Here is a 5,331-nt window from a genome sequence, read left to right on the forward strand (position 1 = left end):
GGATGAAGAGGGCATAGGTACTATCCTCGTACCCAAGGAAAAATCCCAAAGCACTACAGTTTGTATGAGATAATCTACTTAGTTGTATATTAGCCTGTGCTTCTGTATCCTGTCGTTTGACCCTAAATTCTAAAGTACAATTGAATTGACTTATACCTGTATGTACCATATTAATAAATATAGGCGATGTGCCTTGTTACAAATGTTGATAAAAACAAGACCATAATGTAGCACCATATGAGGCCTGAAAGTCTCTGCATGATTAGAATAATGTTAACGAACAAGAACGAACAATTTCACACGTAAAAGAACTTGCTCTATTACCATTTCTTTCCAGAAGAAGTATGGAACAAGGCAGGTGACCCTGTAAGTCACTGGACACTGGGTAAATATTGTTGCCTTTCAGGATAACCTATCTCTGTCTGAATTCTAGACTACCACAAGTGTAAAGTACACATTTATTTTAGTATTCTTCTGTATTTTAAGTAAAGCTACTACAATCTGACTTATTCATGGCAATGGGGCAGGACAGAGCCATTCTCTAACACTCAGAACATGATAAGATCTGCCCATAGAATGTGGTCAATGAAATAAAGTCTGAGCTGAACTAGATGCAAGCATATGCAAAGTAAAATGTTATTGGCTTCATTACTAGCTTCAGCTAAGTGAATGGAACAAATTAAAGGGTTTTTTTAATTTTTAAAATAAATAAATATATTTATTTATTTTTAATTTATTTTTGGCTGTTGGGTCTTCATTGCTGCACGCAGGCTTCCTGTAGTTGCGGTGAGCCAGGGCTACTCTTCGTGGTGGTGCGTGGGCTTCTCATTGCAGTGGCTTCTGTTGTTGCTGACACGGGCTCTAGGTGTGCGGGCTTCAGGAGTTGTGGCACGTGGGCTCAGTAGTTGTGGCTCGTGGGCTCTAGAGCACAGGCTCGGTAGTTGTGGTGCACAGGCTTAGTTGCTCTGCTGCATGTAGGATCTTCCCAGACCAGGGCTCAAGCCCGTGTCCCCTGCATTGGCAGGTGGATGCTTAACCACTGCGCCATCAGGAGAGTCCCCAAATTGAAGTCTTAAGACCTTTTTTTTTTTTTTTTTTTAAAGCTTGCAAGTGCTTCAGGTATACTTGGATGGCTGCTTTCAGTTCCTTTTTCAGTGAACCAAATTTCTGTTTGATATAAACTTATGGTTTGTTTATATTTTTACCTCTTGTTTTTAAGCTTACAGGTTTTCTGAAATTATTTGGGGGCTCCTTGGTTTGGGAGTAGGGATGAATAGAATTTTAGGGGTGAACCCCCTGCCTGGTTCTAACCAGAGCAGCTTTGATCTTTCTCATCTATTGAAGTTCCATGTAATGCTTTCCTGTTGGGGAGAGGGAGATTTTCACTGCTTAAAAATGTTGTTGAAAAGAGTTTGTAGAGAGGATTGTGCTAAAAAAAAAAAAAAAAAACCCAAAACCTGTGTAGTTAAAGTAAATCATCATACAATGCATTTTTTTTTCTAGAATCCAACCGGATTTTATTTGACACAGAATACAATATGGGTGCAGGAACAGCAAGCTGAAAAGACAAAGCAGAAAAAACACGGTTCTATCTAATTTATAATTAAGTAACAGGAGGGCAAGTCATTAAATGGCTAATGAAACAGTTGAGCTTGATGGAAGAATTCTTTTTCTAGTGCCCATACTTTTGGAATTCCCACTCTCTGTTGTCCAACGGACACACCTGCTGTGATTTGACCCAGCGGGAGATGCAGTGGAAGTGAAAAGCATGGTTACAGACTCCCCACGCGACGGCGCACTCTTCAGAAGTAGCAGACGCCTGGTTGGCTTGACACTCTATGCAAAGATCCATAATGTGGTTCCGGCAGATGGCACAGTTACCAATCACAATATCCCAGGCCCAGAGGGCTACCGCATTCCGCTTTTTCACTTCAAAGCGCTTCTTGCCCGCGCCACTGTTCGTGCAGCTCGGGGTATCCACATCCATCGCTGCCGCCATTTTGGAAACACACGCTCCGTCGCCCGGCTACTTACAATGCATTTTCATAAAGGGAGTTAATACTTCTTAAGGCCCACGGAGATGAGCCAAAGTTAGTAAGGTGTATAACCAAGGGGCACAAAGCTGAGAGGACCTGAATGATGAAGGCAGTGAAGGTGTTTGGGAAAGCAGCTCACAGGTGGGGAAACCTGCCGCTGTCATGCGTGGAAAAGTCCACAGGGAGGTCTGAACGCTGGCAATGATGATCTTGATTGACTGTCATCTCTAAAGACATGACTGTGTGATTTCACTTGAAATCAGTCAAAATGTGATATAGAACCTAAAGCACTCCTTAAGTCCACCATTAGGTTTACGCCAGAATCTGATTTATTTGACCTGTAGATTACAATTCAAGGATTGCTGCTTTGGAGGAGGGTCTTTGTGTTAATGACAGAAAATATCAATTTGTATGCTTTATTCTCAGATTTAAAGGGAGTAATCTGGGATTGAAAAAGACACTTTAAGAATGGATTTCTAGCTACTAAATAGACTATCCTAGGGCAAACTGTTAGGCCACACATTTTTTTTTTAAAGTCAAAACCAAAGGAACATCTTTGTTTATTGGATGATAAAGTGGTACATTCCCCTTTTATCTGTTCTTACAAGGAAGGCTATTAAATTGTTTTACAAATAGACTTGCCCAGCAGGTTCCTATATGGGAACACACACTAAGAAATATTTAAATCATCACATGGAGAGAAAGAGGCAGCATGAAGTGACTGCCAAGGAAGACTGATGTGTTGGGTCTAGTGGAGTGAAGACAGGAACCCGTCCTGCCCCACAGGGTAGCTTCCAGCTCTGGCCTGATGCCTTAGACCAAAAACAGGGTCCCAGGGACATATGGTGTCATCATCAAGGGGTCACTCTGCTAAGGGAAGATGTAGACTCAAACCTTTAGTTGAAACCTTAAAAGGAGATGTGAACTTACTTTGTACCTCCACATACAAAGAAGATGTTGAGATAAAGTGTTATAAAATGAGATGAAGTGGTGTAATAAAGGTCAAGAATGATTAAGATTAGGAAAAAAACCTCAATAATTATAAAAATAAAACAACCAGATTAAAAATATAGAGATTGTATGAATAGCCATAAAAATAATTAGTTTAAGGAATATTTCAGATAGTATTTCATTATATATCCTTCTAGATTCTCCATAAAAATGGTATAACACCACACATAGTTGTTTGCAAGTTGTTTAACTTAAAATTTTACCAGATGTATATTTTAACATCAACAAATATAGATCTACATCATCTCTTTTAAAGGTTGTATAGGATTCCATTGTATGCGGTAGTGACAGATTTCCCATCCTGATTGTAAGGATCTAACTTGGGGGCTGGGACTATGATGGTGAACAGGAGTCTGTCTTTAAGTGGGAATTTTCCTCTACAGATGCTTTTCCTCTTGCTGTAAAAAAACAGTAACCAAGACCATACACATATTCAGAGTTAAGATCATGAGAATTCTCATGAATTAAAAGATAGTTTTGTGAAGGTCAGCAGGACCCAGGCAGAAGAATATTCTAATTTATTAGACTTGTCTCCCTATGTTAGATAAAACAGTTGAGCCAATGTTAGTTTGACCTATTCCTCTCTTCCTGAGTCTTAAAGTGAAATATATACCAAAGGGAGTTAATGCCCCCACTCCTTCTGATGTAATAGCTTTGAACTGGGATAAAAAGCTATCAATTCTGGTGGACAGAAATCTGGGGAGTCACTATAAATGCTGCAAGCTCTGGATACACTGGGGCTGTTGCAGTCAGTATTATCTGTATCCTACTTGGATGAAACCCTGCTCAAACTTTTCCTTCTAGATCATTCTAAGTTGAAAATCTTGTGAACTTTCGTAGATGACCTATGACCCAGGAGGAGAAAAACACATTAATTCTGAAGGGGAATATATCTGAATCCATGAAAGTCTTTCACTAAAACAAAAGTGAGAGGGTTGGGAGGGGTGGGGAATGTCACTGGCAATAGCTGTAGCTTTCATTTTGTTCTAAAAAGAAAATTAGAATTATTTTTCTTTTTAAATGTCTGATGGTAAAAAGACCTTAAAACAGTTGAATTATTCAGTGGGTCTAAAGAAAATTAAAACAGGCTGGATGCATCATAATTCATGTAGCCAATTCTTTATAAATAGACTTTTAGTTTATTTCTGGCTCTTTTTAGTTTCTAGGCCTGCAAGCACACTTGTACATATATCTTGTCATATTTATTTGATTACACCCTTATGGTAATTGCCTTAAAAAGCAGTTACTGAATAAGAGTTTATAAAACTTTAAGGTTTTTTTGATGCATATTGTTAAGTTGCCTGCCAAAAAGATAATAATTTATACCTCCACAAAAGTATATGACAATAGTTGTTTTCTTAATATTGTCACCAATACTACCTATTACCATTATATTAAAAATAATTTTTAAAAACTTGTCTAATCTGAAATGTGAAAAATGGTATATCGTTTTTTTTAAGATTACTCCCCAGAACAGTGATTGTGATCATTATTATGCTAGCATTAATTTAGGACTTACTGTGTGGCCAACCACTGTGATAACCAAGCATCTTATTTTCTTCTCAGAATAGTGCAATGAGGTAGGTGCTATTAATTCATATATTCACTGACCAGTTATAATTTTTCTCGCTGAATCTCTGTGTCTTTTGCCTATTTTGGGGGGGGAGGGGTGTAGAAATGTACCTTAAACACCAAGGAAATCAACCTTTTCCATATAATCTCCTTTTCTGGGGGATATGTTTTTACTGGTATTTCTATTGGTCAAAAATAATTGATAATTCAGAAAGCATGGGAAAAACTCTGACATTGAATACAAACAGAAACAAATGAACCTCAACATGTATCAAAACAATAACATAACTGCACAGAGCAAAAATAATTAATCCAAGTGACTTTTGAATATAGTGCTTTGATGTACACCCTTAGTGGAACATATTCCAAGGACAAAAAGGACTTAAAGAAATATTTAACATTACTTAATAGTAGTAGAGATATTGATGTAGTCATCCTGAAATTATTTATGCATATTTTAGAACTGAGCAAATGAGGATGGATGGATAGATACTTATATTGATATTGATGGGAAGCAGGCTCTTACTGAAAGATTAAGGTGGTACAAACATAACGTGGGACAAGGAGATGAAGAATCTTGTAGTGTTTGATTGGAATTGGAAGTACGAGTATGAACTTATGATTCATATGTAGTAGTCTTGCTTCTCTAAGCCCCCACCAAACTTGTAAACATGCTCCAACAGGAAGTAGGCTGCACAAACAAGCTGTTTGT

The 5,331-nt window shown here is 38.0% G+C and overlaps 1 pseudogene; it reads right to left on the minus strand.

Moving 5' to 3' along the window:
• Positions 1 to 1,490: 1,490 nt before the first annotated feature.
• LOC137226341 (E3 ubiquitin-protein ligase RBX1 pseudogene) lies at positions 1,491 to 2,047 on the minus strand (annotated as a pseudogene).
• Positions 2,048 to 5,331: the final 3,284 nt, after the last annotated feature.

This window comes from Pseudorca crassidens, chromosome 1 (genome assembly GCF_039906515.1).
Source record: "Pseudorca crassidens isolate mPseCra1 chromosome 1, mPseCra1.hap1, whole genome shotgun sequence".
Lineage (NCBI taxonomy): Eukaryota > Metazoa > Chordata > Mammalia > Artiodactyla > Delphinidae > Pseudorca > Pseudorca crassidens.